Genomic DNA, 15274 nt, shown 5'->3' with positions numbered 1-15274 from the left:
TGGACTTCCCTCAGTTACAAGGACTACTCCTTGCAGTACCACCCATGGTGACAGCCATGCCAAAAGATGTGCGGATTCACTTTTTTGCACACCAGCAAGTCAGGCTGAGCACATACTGCTCCCTTGAAGATGGGGAGCTCCAAGAGACATAAAACTCCTCTTGGTGGCAAAATGTTACCTGAAGATCCCTTGGAGCACATAGGCAAAAGTGAGTCATTGGTCATCAAACACTGTATTGTTTGATATGATATATTCATATTGAACTTGTGAATTTTTAGCTAAGTGATGCACAATTTCTTTCCTAATAAACCATTCCAATATGTTCTCTCAGACAGAATTCAGTTCTTGGTCTGCAGTTAACAGCTCTCCCTTCCAAGCTTTTTCAAAAATTGGTATATCATCTGCTTTCCTCCAATAACCAATAACCCTTACTGTATCAAATATCATATAAAATAAAGATGCCAGTGGCTCTGCCACTAACTTATTAAAGAGGACCTACAAAAGGTGTGTTACTTTCCCCACCTGTATAAGGGGCATAATATTTACCCACCTTTTTAATATGCTTGGAGATCCTTGGATGAAAGGTGCTTTATAATGCAAAGCATTATTAATTATTATTATTTAATATGAAAATACAAGAGTCAAACAGTTTCAGTATATTTTCTTATTATATATATAGTGCCACAGGTATGCACAGTGTTTTACAGATAAAAATAACCAGAGTACAAGGAACTTAAGAAGGGTCTGAGTTGCTAACAAAAATACGCAATTTTTCATTAAAACAGCTGCTGTGCCAGATGAGTGGAGGGTAGAAAATATACTCTGCTTTACCTCCGGTACCAGGTAAACTGAGTGAATGGATAATTAACGACAGAATTATAAAACACCTGCATGAAAAATAATAGGATAGGGACAAAGCAGCATGGCTTAAATAAAGGAAAAAATGTGTCTCTCCAATATAATAAAATTCTCTGAGTGTGTGAACAAAATAATAGATAAAGGAGGACTGAATTACAATTTATCTGGACTTTCAGAAAGTCTTCAAATAAAGACCCACTCAAGAGACTATTCAGGAAACTAAGTGGGCATAGGGTCAGTGAGCAGAAATTGGCTGAGTCAGAAAACAAAAAGAGTAGGATAAATGATGAATTTTCAACCTGGCAAAAGTTAGCAGTGGGGTACCCCAAAGTTCCAGACTAGGAGCTGTGTTTTTTTTTTAAATCTCTATAAGAAGATTCTAGGATTGGCACCGTGTGTCACTCTGAAGCCTAGAATGTCTGTTGAGTCACTGTGAAGTGATGGAAACAGCTACAAGGATGGTTGAGAGCTCTGTTTTTTAGATTTATCACCTTGTTCAAACATCACTGAGATTTGCATTTTGTTACCATCAAATTATTAAATTCTCAGCCATTTTGACTTTACAATCGACACCCTGAGACAGCATGGAGTTTCAGCTACAATAAGACATGTAGCTATGCCACGCCAAGAGGACTAGACCACTGTGATATTAGAGGTAACTCAACCAATCACCACCCTTTGCCTATAGCTGATTTATATGTAACAATTGCATTGGTTGTATGAGGGAGACAAAACAGATGGTGGATTTCTTGGCCCAATTGCCACAGTTCCTCAAAACCACCAATATAACAAAACCAGCATGCATACTAACCCCAAACACATATAGCACCTCACCACAGAAGATGCTCCTCAGTCTCCACCTGCACAAATCAACATAAATCTCCTTTCACAACCAATGAAATTGCTGCATGCAAATTAGCTGACTGTACAAATTATACCCGTGTGATAAGATGGGCTTTTAGATACAGTATATTTACTAATGACTTGGAAAAGAGGCTTAACAGTGAGGTAGCAATGTTTGCAAATCACATAAGATTATTTAGGAGAGTCAAAACTGGAGAAGACTTTGAGAAGCTCCAGGGGGACCAAACTAAGGATGGTGAGCAGCCAGCAATGGCAGATGAAACTCAGGGTTGACAAATTTAATAATTTAAATTAGAAGCAATAATTTGAACTATTCATGCACTTTACTCTCTAAATCAGCGGTTCTCAAAATATGGGGTGGGCCTCTGAAGGGAGGCATGGGCATATGTCAAGGAAGGTGTGAGCTGTGTGCTTTTTTGTGTGAGTGTGAAGAGCTCTGGCTGTCAGCCCTGGATGTAGGGGGCTTGTACAGAAGGAGGTGGGAATAACGGAGACAGACAGAGCCCTGCTACCCAGGCTTGGGCTCTCCTCCCGCGACCCCCCCCCCCCCAATCCCTCACTGGGAGGCAGCCTGGGCTCAGGCTCTCCTCCTCTCCTGCCATATTCCTCACCTGGAGGCAGCAGGCTGTGGGTGTCAGCAGCAATGTAGAACTAAGGGTGGTAATGGGGCACTAAGTCTGCTGTGAAAAATGATATTCACGAATATCTTTTTACATTGCCACCCTTACTTCTGCACTGCTGCTGGTGTGGAGCTGCCTTCAGATCTGGGTGCTCTCCGCTCTGTTTCAGAGCTGGGTAGTAGTATATGTACTTGGGGTTGCGGGGACATAAATGACTACAGACACAGATAAAGGGGGTGCGTGATCAAATAAATTGGTCATGGATCAGTGAAAGCTTCTGTTTAAAGTGCAGTGGTGGTTAATAAAGCAAACAAAATGCTAGGTTGCAACAGAAAAATAATGCTGAAAAAGGTAATGATGCTTTTATACAAAGAGATGGCATGCCCTGATCTCTAGTTCTGTTTGCAGTTCTGGTCAACTATTTCTCAAAAAAGATGCAGTAGAAATGAAAGGGGTACAAGAGACAGAAGGCCAAAATTATTAAAGGCCTGGAAAGACTTCTATATGAGAAGCCACTGCAAATATTAAGAGTTGTTTAGTTTAGAAAGAAGATGAATAAAAGGTAACATGATAAAAGTATATGAAATAATGAATGGCATGAGAAAGGTAAATTGTATGGCACATTTCACCATCTCATAATATAAGAACATGGGGATAGCCAAAGAAAATTAAAGGGAATAAATTTAAAACAGGTGCAAGGAAATACTTTTTTACACAGAAATCAATTAGCCCATAAAATTCATTGCCACAAAATCCCACTGAGGCTAAGGCTTTAGTAGATTAAAAAAAAAAAAAGATTAGACATTTATATGGTGTGGCAAAGTACCTGCTTCTCCTCAGCTGGCTCAGTCCCTTTTTGCCTTGGAGACACAGGCTTGGGCAAAGTAAAAGCCTTCCCAGTCACGCAGGGTCTGGCTGATCCACCTCTCAGTCAGCCCCTTGCTGTTTTACTCCCCTTCTGGGGACAGAGTGCAGTCTTCCTTGCTGGAAGAGGGCAGAGCCTTGCTGCACCTATTTGCTGGCAGCTTCTCTCACTCCCCCACTGTTTCCCTGCCAGGGAGGGTTTAAAAAGGTCACCAGCAATTGGGGCCAGCTGAACCAAATTAGTTCCCTGATAACCCCTGTTCCAGCTGAACCTAATTTCTCACGGCTGTTTCTCCTCAATGGATAGGGAGAAGCCTTTTAATCCCCCTGGGACTAATTCCTACCACCCCCCCCTTTGTAGCCATTTGGCCTGGGTTTGCCACATATCTCCCCCCACCCCGTGCTCAACACTACGGGGTTGGGCTACTTGGGTCGGAAAGCAGTGCACCCTCGACAGGCCATCTGCATTGCCATGTTGGGTTCCAGACCTATGTCGTACTTTGAAGTGGAAGGATTGAAGCGACAGAAACCATCTTGTTACCCTCGCATTTTTGTCCTTGTTTTGGTGCATCCACTGCAAAGGGGCATGGTCCGTCACCAGGGTAAACCGCCGCTCAAGTAGATAGTAGCGGAGGCTTTCTATGGCCCACTTTACTGCCAGGCATTCCTTCTCCACTATGGCGTATTTCCGTTCCCTAGGTAGGAGCTTCCTACTGAGGAAGAGGATGGGGTGTTCGTCATCTCTAACCATTTGTGAAAGCACCGCCCCCAGCCCTACTTCAGAGGCATCCGTTTGTAGGATAAACTCCTTCCCCCAGTCCGGAGCTACTAGTACGGGGTCTGTGCAAAGGGCTGTCCTCAGATCGGCAAAAGCGGCTTCCGCTGCAGCAGACCATTTTACTATGTCTGGGCCCCGAGCTTTGGTTAGGTCCGTTGATGGGCATGCCCTGGTGGCGAAGTGGGGAATGAACCGTCTATAGTACCCCAGTAGTCCCAGGAATGCTCTGACCTGTTTTTTCCGGAGTAGTCGGGGCCACTTCTGTATAGCTTCTAACTTGTTGAGTTGGGGCTTCACCACGCCCCTCCCCACTATATACCCAAGGTACTTGGCCTCAGCTAACCCGATTGAACATTTGGACGGATTTGCAGTCAGTCCTGCCTTCCTCAGGGTGTCCAGGACTGCTTCTACCTTCTCCATGTGCGTCTCCCAGTCGGGGCTATAGATAATGATGTCGTCAAGATAAGCTGCCGCGTACTTTCCATGGGGTCGTAACAGTTTGTCCATTAGCCGTTGGAAGGTAGCGGGAGCCCCATGCAACCCAAAGGGGAGAACCGTGTACTGATATAGTCCTTCTGGAGTTGCAAAGGCCGTCTTCTTCTTGTCGGCCTTGGCCAGGGGGATCTGCCAATAGCCCTTGGTAAGGTCAAGGGTAGACATAAACCGTGCCTTTCCCAATCGGTCAATCAGCTCATCTATCCTGGGTATAGGGTATGCATCGAATCGGGACACCTCATTCAGCTTGCGGAAGTCATTGCAGAACCTCGTACTGCCGTCTGGCTTAGGCACTAAAACCACGGGACTGGACCATTGACTATGAGATTCTTCGATGACTCCTAAGGCCAGGATCTTCCTGACCTCTCTCCTAATCTCTTGTCTTTTGGCCTCCGGGATCCGGTATGGCTTGATGTTCACCTTCGCTCCGGGCTCTGTGAAGATGTGATGGTGAACCTCAGTCGTCCTGCCTGGTTTTTCCGAGAACACGTCCTGGTTGCGTTCTATCAGGCTGATCACTGATCACTCCATTGTTCCGGAGTTAACTCCGAGGATATTCCCACCAGGTTGGGCTGGTTGCTTGTAGAGGATGGTGCCCCCAGCGCAACCACCGGAGCTTCTCTATCCTGCCTCGGTTTCAACAGATTTATATGGTAGATCTGCTCCAGCTTCCGGCGACCTGGCTGTCGGACCTTATAGTCGACTTCTCCTATAGCTTCTATTACCTCATATGGCCCCTGCCACCTGGCCAGGAGCTTGCTCTCTGCTGTGGGTATGAGCACCATCACCCGGTCCCCTACCTGGAACTTCCGGGTCCTCGCAGCGATTGTAGTACGTCCGTTGTGCCCCTTGGGCCTTCTCCATGTGTTCGCGCACAAGGGGAGCGACTCGGGCTATTCTGTCTTTCATCTCCAGCACATGTTCCACAATGTTTCTCCCCAGGTTCGGCTGTTCTTCCCAGTCTTCTTTAGCCAGGTCCAGTATGCCCCTGGGGTGGTGACCATATAACAGCTCGAAGGGGGAGAATCCAGTGGAAGCCTGAGGAACCTCCCGTACAGCAAACAGTACATAAGGCAGCAGGGCGTCCCAGTTTTTCCCGTCACGACTAATCACTTTCTGTAACATGTTTTTCAATGTCCTATTAAAACGTTCAACAAGGCCGTCAGTCTGGGGATGATAGACCGACGTTCTAAGGGTTCGTATATGGAGCATGGTACATAGGTCCTTCATCAGTTTAGACACAAAGGGGGTCCCTTGGTCCGTCAGGATCTCCTTAGGTATTCCTACTCTGGAAAAAATTTGGACCAATTCTTTGGCTATGGTCTTGGACATGGTATTCCGTAGGGGTACGGTCTCGGGGTACCGGGTGGCATAATCTAGCACTACCAGAATGTACTGATGGCCCCGGGCTGACTTCTCCAATGGCCCTACAATGTCCATAGCTATTCGCTCAAATGGAACCTCGATAATTGGCAGAGGTACCAGAGGGGCCCTTAAGTATGGTCGAGGCTCATGTATTTGGCATTCCGGACAGGAGGTACAATATCGCCGGACGGCCGCATAAATGCCAGGCCAAAAAAACCTCTGTAGGATCTGATCAAGGGTCTTATCTACCCCTAGATGGGCCCCGAACAGATGACTGTGAGCCGGATCCATTACCGCCCTCTGATGCTTTCGGGGGACCAAGAGTTGTTCTATAACTTGCTCTTGGACCCGGACTACTCTATATAGCAGATCTTTCTTAATCACGTAATATGGCCCGGGGCCCTTAACTCTCCCCTCCACTGGGACCCCATTTACCTCGACTACTTCCTTATGAATATTGTGGTATATGGGATCATTGGCCTCATCCTGACCAAAATTCCCGCGTGCGGTCCCCATTTAACCAAATTCTGGGGGGGTCTACCTCCGTCTCCCCTTCGGGGACAGCCCCTGGGGAACCAGGCTCAACGATAGGGTTGTTGATGGCCGACCCAGTCCCGCTGTCAGCCGAGCCCCTTCTTTCCCCGGCCAGCGTAGACTTCTGGTACTGGGTCAGGATCCTCGTCCTCCTCCTTTTATCCGCCTCCGCTCCTCCGAGTCTTCCTGGGCTTCCCGGCGGGAGAACAAATCCTGGCTAAACTCATGGAAGGCTGGGGAAGGGTCATCTATCTGGACCACACCTTGGGTCCCAGGGTCATTATTTTCTTCTACCTCGTCCCCGGGGAGTAGGCCATCAAACCCCGGGAAATCTCGTCCGATAAGGACAGGGTAAGGGAGTTTCGGAACTACTCCCACCGTCAACTTAGTGGGGTTTCCGAGAACTTCTATGCTTACGGGGATGGTTGGATAATAGTTGACATCCCCATGCACACAGGATATTCCCGAGCGTTTAGCCCGGGATAGTTGGTCCTGCCTGACCAGCTTCCCCGAGACTAATGTGACTGCACTTCCCGAGTCAATTAATGCCGTGGTCTCTATACCGTTCATCTTAACGGGTCTAGTATATCTATGCGGGACCATCGCAACCCCAACCAGACTTATTAGATCACATAGTCCCCCTATATCTCCCAGTTCACATTGCATAGGCTCTCCTAGATTTGGGCATTGGGCAGCAATATGCCCCAATTCGCCACAGGCATAGCATCGGTACCCCGCTTGGGGCAGCCCTCTATTTTTCGGGCTGCTGGGATGTATCCCCCGAGTCTTTTTCCCCCAGTCCTCCAGCCCCTCTGGGACTGCCGGCTGCTCTCCCGCCTCCTTCCTCCTCTCCATTGTCCGGCCTGGCGTTAGGGCAAACCGGGGCCTCGGCGCAGAGACTGGTCTCCGGTACTGGCGCCTCCCTTCCTCGGTGGTCCGAGAAAGTTCTTGGGCTGCCAAGTGTCTCTCTACGAGAGCAACTAGTTCATCACAAGAGGAGGGATCACTTTGGCAGACCCACCCTCGTATGTCTGGCGGCAAACCCCTCATGTACCTGTCCAATACCAGGATTTCCACTACCTTCTCCGGCCCATGGGTCTCAGGGCGAAGCCACTTCTGGGCGAGGTGTATCAAGTCAAATAGCTGGGACCTTGGTGCTTGGTCATCCCGGTATTTCCACTCATGGAAGCGCTGGGCCCTTATGGCCGGCGTCACGCCTGTCCTCGCCAGGATTTCCGCCTTCAGCTGGGGGTAATCCATAGCTGTGTCTGCGGTCAAGTCAAAGTAGGCCTTCTGGGCCTCCCCACACAGGAATGGGGCCAGGAGGCCTGCCCACTGGTCTTGGGGCCAGGACTCCCGCAGTGCCGTCCTCTCAAATGCGAGGAGAGATGCCTCTATATCGTCATCTGTAGTCATCTTCTGTAAATAGTTGCTAGCCTATAGCAGCCGGGTCCCCTGGGCCCCGTGCGTCAGCGTGGCCAGGGCTTTCAGCTGGTTCACTACTTCATTCAGGGTGGCTCGATCTTGGGCCGCCTGGTTCATCAGCAGCTGGTTGGTCTCCTGTTGGACATGTACTGCCTCTTGCTGGGCCGCCGCCTGTACCCTGGTAGCCTCGTGCTGGGCCGAAGTGGCCTGTAACAGCGCCTTCACTACGTCTTTTTTTTTTTTTTTGGTGTGATTTACCTTGCCCTGAGGTGGCTTGCCACAGAGCCACACTCGCTATCACATCCCACTCCTGACACCACGTGTGGCAAAGTACCTGGTTCTCCTCAGCTGGTTCAGTCCCTTTTTGCCTTGGAGACACAGGCTTGGGCAAAGTAAAAGCCTTCCCAGTCACGCAGGGTCTGGCTGATCCACCTCTCAGTCAGCCCCTTGCTGTTTTACTCCCCTTCTGGGGACAGAGTGCAGTCTTCCTTGCTGGAAGAGGGCAGAGCCTTGCTGCACCTATTTGCTGGCAGCTTCTCTGCTTCTCTCACTCCCCCGCTGTTTCCCTGCCAGGGAGGGTTTAAAAAGGTCACCAGCAATTGGGGCCAGCTGAACCAAATTAGTTCCCTGATAACCCCTGTTCCAGCTGAACCTAATTTCTCACGGCTGTTTCTCCTCAATGGATAGGGAGAAGCCTTTTAATCCCCCTGGGACTAATTCCTACCCCCCCTTTGTAGCCATTTGGCCTGGGTTTGCCACAATGGATAATGAGCCCAACTTCAATTACATTATATATGATAAAACATATACATATAAATATTCCTGCTTCAGGGCATAAGACAACTACCAACTGAAAGAGATAGGAGAAGTTTCTTACTAAGGGCAGATTATTCTGTAATGTTGATTCTGGAGATTCTAGCCCTTCCTCTGAAGCATATGGTACTCTCCAGTTATACAGATAGGATATTGGACTTCATTAAATTCTGGTTTGGCAGCTCAGATATTACACACAAATGGAGGATACTCTAAGGAGAAGATAAATTTTTACTTATATAAAAATTTGTGCCTGTTTCTCTGCAGTTTCTAAAGGGTTAACATTAGGTGCAAACACTACTGACTTGGAAAGGGTGTAAGATCTGGATGTGTTATCTTGGTAAGGGTGAATTTTAATGAAAAGAAAAGTTAAACACAACGTCAAGGATGAGAAGCCACAAATAATGAGAGTTAAGGTTCAAGTTTTATAAACATAAATATGGTGCAAGTGAGTTCAAAGGAAAGTCTCTCATAACACCATTATGTGTTGCGTAAGTGAACAGCAGTATGCCCACATGTTCACACTGGGACGATAAAAGACAATGAGTTATACTGGGTAGGAGTTTGTGGGAGGAAATGAAGGTTTTGTTTTTGTTTTTATCAATGATCTTTATGGGAAGGCTTCTTTCTTTCATTTCACAAAGGCAAAATGATGGCATCTCAGAAACTAAAAAGTAGGGTTCCCTGGGTGCCAATTGGGCTGCTTTCTGTGGAGATGGTTTTATCAGGGAAGAGTCAGTTTTCTTTTTGGACCAAACATGGAAGTTTAGTAAACAGATAAACCTCACTACAGATGGTAAGTGCAGTAGGAATTCCCAGCACAGAACTGACTGCGTTCTCACACTCACTGATACAAATGCCTGCTCGGGCCAATCTGCTGCATGTTATTGATGAAGACAAGCATCTAATTATTTCCATACCTTACACTTTATGAAGTATTTCCCCCAGTAAGTGAGTACAAAGAACTATTCTAGCTGGAGGCGAGTATTACAGATAGGGGACTCTCCAAACAGGCAGCACATGCCACACCCATTTTCCTTCACAGACATGAGCACTAGATTAGGGCCCAGGGTGGCATGGGAGTCTTTAAGGCCATGAAGCCTTGCACTGGTCAGCTCTGAAAAGAGCCCTTCTCCCTCAAATGGAAGGTCCTGAAAGGTAGTTTGCATCTCCTGGGACAGGCCAGAGGACTATAACCAGGAGCTGTGCCTCATGAGTGACCACCGCGGAGGTGACTACCCTGGCTGCCGAATCCGTAGTGTCCCAGGCCATCTGGAGGGTGCCTCTTGCCACCACTTTGCCCTTGTCTACCAAGGCAGCGAACTCCTGGGCTCAGTCCTGTGGGAGGCCCTCATTAATTTTGCTGATGGAGGCCCACAGGTTGAAGTTGTACCTGCCTAGCAGGGCCTGATGGTTAGACACCCAAAACTGCAGGCTGGCTGTCGAATAATTTTTCCTGCCAAACAAGTCCAGCCTCTTGGCATCTTTATTTTTTGGTGTGCCACTCGCCTGTCCCCTTTCACTGACGGTGGACACGACCAGAGATCCTGCTGGAGGGTGGTATACAGGTAGTCAAACCTCTTTGCGGGGACACAGTACTTCTTTTCTGCCTTGTTGGAGGTAGGCGGAATGGAAGAGGGGGTCTGCCACATATATGTGGCAATTTTAATGACCCCTGGGTGGAGGAGCAATGCAACCTGGGCCAGGATGGAGGAGGGTATAACATTAAAGAGGTCGTCTGACTCCTCCGCTAGTTCCTCGACCTCCAAGTTCAGGTTGGCAGCCACCCTTTTGAAGTCGTCGGGGGGGGGGGGGGGGGCTATTCGTTTGCAAGGGGCCACCGTTTTGTCCGGAGACAACAAAGATGACTGCACAGCAGGGGGAGGAGCAGCTTCCCCTTACTTGTCCGGGGACGGCTCCTTGGGCGTTGGGGCTCACTGTGTCGCCCCTGCGTCGGATTCAGTACCATGTTCCGACTTGGGTGCTGGCTGTGCCAGGGGCAGCTTGTCTGATGCAGCCTGAAAGGAATGGTGGGAGTATGGGACCAGCATAACAGGTAAACCCCATGGGTTCCAGTACTGCCACTGAGTGGGCCATTGCCCCTGCCTTCACACCACCATCGCTGCAGGAGTCATGCTGGTCTCGCAGGCCAGTGGCCGTAGTAAGATGAGGCCCTGAAACATAAACTCTTGTATCAAAGGCCCAGTCTGAGGCTTGAAGCCTGAACCAAAGTACTTCCAGGCATTGCTAAGCAAAAGCTGGGCTGTGAGCCAGAGACAGGCCCCACTCACAGAAGCTGGTGAGAAGAGGGGGTTGCCAGAAGCAGGTGCATCCACACATAAGTGCTAATAAGAGGAACTTGTGCCAAGATGGCATCAGAACACTCCATAGAGATAACAAGGAACAGGCAGGTGCATCTTAAAGACAGGGTCAAAAGGACAACATGATGGATAGATTTGTTTGAACCAACATGATCAAAGAGGGAGACAGCCCCCAATGAGTCAAGGGGCTGTACTTCAATACGTCAGTAGGGATAAGTAATCTGTCCTGTAACTGTATAAAAGTAGGTCCTGGAGTGCACATCTTTGTCTGCCTATTTAAGACTATTTAGAAAAACTGGACATGCACAAGTCCATGGGTCCAGATCTAATGCATCCAAGGGTGCTGAGGGAGTAGCTGATGTGATTGCAGAGCCATTGGCCATTATCTTTGAAATTTTGTGGCGATTGGGGGAGGTCCTGGATGATTGGAAAAGGGCAAATATAGTGCCCATATTTAAAAAAGGGAAGAAAGAGAACCTGGGGAACTACAGACTGGTCAGCCTCACTTCAGTCCCCAGCAAAACCATGGAGCAGGTCCTCAAGGAATCCATTTTCAAGCACTTGCAGGAGAGGAAGGTGATCAGGAACAGTCAACATGGATTCACCAAAGGCAAGTCATGCCTGACCAACCTGACTGCCTTCTATGATGAGATAACTGGCTCTATGGATATAGGGAAAGCGGTGGATGTGATATATATTGACTCTAGCAAAGCTTTTGATACGGTCTCCCACAGTATTCTTGACAGCAAGTTAAAGAAGTATGGATTGGATGAATGGACTATAAGGTGGATAGAAAGCTGGCTAGATTGTCAGGCTCAACGAGTAGTGATCAATGGCTCGATGTCTAGTTGGCAGCCAGTATCAAGCGGAATGTCCCAGGGGTCAGTCCTGGGGCCAATTTTGTTCAACATCTTTATTAATGATCTGGATGATGGGATGAATTGCACCCTCAGCAAGTTTGCAGATGACATTAAGCTAGAGGGAGAGGTAGATAGGTAGGTAGGGATAGGGTACAGAGTGACCTAGACAAATTGGAGGATTAGGCCAAAAGAAATCAGATGAGGTTCAACAAGGACAAGTGCAGAGTCCTGCACTTAGGAAGGAAGAATCCCATGCACCGCTACAGGCTGGGGACTAACTGGCTAAATAGCAGTTCTGCAGAAAAGGACCTGGGGATTACAGTGGATGATAAGCTGGATATGAGTCAGCAGTGTGCCCTTGTTGCCAAGAAGGCCAATGGCACATTGGGCTGTATCAGTAGGAGCACTGCCAGCAGATTGAGGAAAGTGATTATTCTGCTCTATTCAGTACTGGTGAGGCCACACCTGGAGTACTGTGTCCAGTTTTGGTCCCCCCCAGTACAGAAGGGATGTGGACAAATTGGGGCGAGTCCAGCAGAAGGCAACAGAAATGATTAGGAGGGTGGGGCACATGATTTATGAGGAGAGGCTGAGAGAACTGGGGTTATTTAGTCTGCAGAAGAGTGGGGGGATTTGATAGCAGTCTTCAACTATCTTAAGGGGGGTTCCAAAGAGGTTGGCGCTAGGCTGTTCTCAGTGGTGGCAGATAACAGAACAAGAAGCAGTGGTCTCAAGTTGCAGTGTGGGAGGTCTATGTTGGATATCAGGAAACACTATTTCACTAGGAGGGTGGTGAAACACTGGAATGGGTTACCTAGGGAGGTGGTAAAATCTCCATCCTGAGAGGTTTTTAAGGCCTGGCCTGACAAAGCCCTGGCTGGGATGATTTAGTTGGTGTTGGTCCTGCTTTGAGCAGGGGATTGGACTAGATGACCTCCTGAGGTCTCTTCCAACCCTAATATTCTATGATTCTAAGAGGGATGGCTCAGCAGGAAGGCTGGGATCACTGAGGACTCAAGGAGAGGTAAGGAGCCCTCAGGGAGGAAGTCCTAGGAGCGCTGCTCAATACCAAGGTAGGAACCTTGCAACCCAGCTGGACCACGCGAGGGTACCGTGACAGGCCCTGTTGGACTGTTAAAGACTGAGCCCAGTGAGGGTTGCAGGACATTAAGGATGTTTTGGACTGTGTACCCCAGAAGAGGTTTGTTTGTTTTGTACATGGACAGAATGTGACTCAGCCGGAGGGCAGAGGCACCAAAGACCTGCCTGACAGGGGCACTGTGAGCGGAGAAAAAAACTGCAGGCAGACGCACTCAAACAGGGGGCTCTTGCGTGAGGTGAGTGCAACCCATTACACAGTCCAACTTCAGTCTCTGGTCAAAAGTAAAGCTTTGCCACGACAAACATGATGACTGTGATGCAGTATTAAAAAACTCCAGTAAAAACAAAAGGAATCATATATAGTTTAAAGACACATAAGTGAATCTTAAAATAAAATTCATGCTGCAGTTAAGCTTTCAAAGAATTTATTTAGACTTATAAGGAGGTTATGTTTTCTTCTGGGATGGGCAAAATAGCTGTGGTGGCAGCACCACAGGAAGATGATCTACTGCTGTGCAGCTGGAGGTATGGCTGGCAGCGTCACAAGAAGACTGCCCACAGGCATTTGTCCATCACAGCATTCTTTCATCTGTTCCTAAGAAAGGAAATAGCCCCAGGAGCATGGGGACAAGACACTAAAACTGAGGAGGGCTGCAATTCTGCAAACAAACAATTTAAGGAGGAGTCATGAGCACACATATTTCTAAGGGTTTCAAGCACAGACAGGATGGCAATCTTTAAGATATGCTATATCCATCAGATCTTAACTCAGAACTTCCCTTAGAGAAGAGAAGAACTGTTTATTGTTCTTATTTTGGATGATAACTCTGTTAACCATGTCATGAGCTGAAGAGATCTGCTGTCTATGATATTTATTGCCTTGTTCAGGACATTAAGTCCAAGAGCATTATGCAACTTCGAAGAAACCAGCAGGCACATAACAAAAAGCCAGAAAATTATAGACCCAACAGGTATTCTGACCTTAGAATCTTAGCTTATATTAGTTAATATTTATATATTTTCAATACTATCCCCAGAGGAACATTACTCCCAAGGTAGGAAGAACATCTCTTGCATAAGGTAGTGACCCCAAATTTCCATTAGAAGAGGTACTCCACAGTAACTATTTCCCCCCATGAGCTAAAAAATTATTAAATATAATTGGGGAAGGAAGATGGGAGAGACTCTGAACTCCTCCACAAAAGCCACTGTTGGGTGAATAGCAGTGATTGCTTTCCACAATCTTCCTTTGTTTTCGAGGCCTCTGGCTTGCACAGGCACACACTGAACTTTTTTATCTATCTCATAAGGTTGTAAAGAGTAATCTATGTATTTTCAGAGACTTTTTAAAGTTTTGGGAGCTTCAGATAAAATCTGATGCAGGTACCCCCTTCTCTGAGGAGGAGAGGCCTTAGGTGCTCATCTTCTATAAGACTCCAAATGAGCCCCAATATAGGTAAGATCCCCAAGTCTATGCTTTCTGGACATATCAAATCAGGACGCATCTTGTCAGCAAAAAGCCTTTATTCTTTTTCCAGTGCTAGTTGAAGACTGGGGAAAGCCCACTTGTACACTAATACCACACCTGCTATCCCAGGCAGTAAAACCACCCTAGGAAATAGAGAGAGGCTGAGGTAGATCTTAGATAACATCCCTTTAATTCTTGGTTCTCTTCCCAGAAATCATGCTCCACTGATGCAATGCACTGCACATCTGGGCTTTCTTCAGCCTACTGTAAGAAAACCTCTACACCTAGTTGAGTTGAAAGAGTGGGATCCTACAGTGTAATTCAAATTCCCTAAGCATAGGCAGCAGAGGCAGAGAAATGAATGCAGACTTTACCCCTGCAATGGCAGGCTACAGCTTTCAATGGCACTACAAACATTTTCTCTGCTATCTTTTAACTGTTGGCCCATAACTGATCCCGGGAGAGCATCCAAACAGAAATGACAAAGCTCAGCAGAGCTGCAGCTACTGCAATTGTCCTCCGACATTGCAGTGTGGGAAACCAGTTTTAGAGGTGCCAAAATCTCTGAAGTTGGATAATGTAAAGAGCAAAAGGGAATAAGTGATTGATACCACATTGGAAAAATGTAAGAATGCAGACAGTGGCTTCTAGTGGAAACATGGACAAGCACTTAACTGTACCATCACTAGAGGGTGCTGTGTCATTGTACAGTTGCATTCTTCCCAAACCATGACGTTTTTACAGCCAAAAAAACATGGGTATGGGTAAAGTTACATGAAACCTAGAACACATATTAACAGCTCCTCCTTCCCCAACTACTAGTCCCATGATTTTTAATGAAACACCAAATAGTAGCTACAGAGGCTTTAAGGATAAATGCAGCAACTCCAATTCATGCCTGCCCAAGA

General features: G+C 47.4%; 1 protein-coding gene across 6 annotated transcripts in view; it reads right to left on the bottom strand.

The window, feature by feature from the left end:
* ASH1L (ASH1 like histone lysine methyltransferase) overlaps positions 1–15274 on the bottom strand; it is a 154342-nt gene that overhangs the window by 44548 nt on the left and 94520 nt on the right. The gene's annotated exons all lie outside the window — the stretch shown is intronic.

This window comes from Mauremys reevesii, linkage group 24 (assembly GCF_016161935.1).
Source record: "Mauremys reevesii isolate NIE-2019 linkage group 24, ASM1616193v1, whole genome shotgun sequence".
Lineage (NCBI taxonomy): Eukaryota > Metazoa > Chordata > Testudines > Geoemydidae > Mauremys > Mauremys reevesii.
The sequence above is the reverse complement of the archived record's forward strand: the minus strand, read 5'-3'. Positions and strand labels throughout refer to the sequence as shown.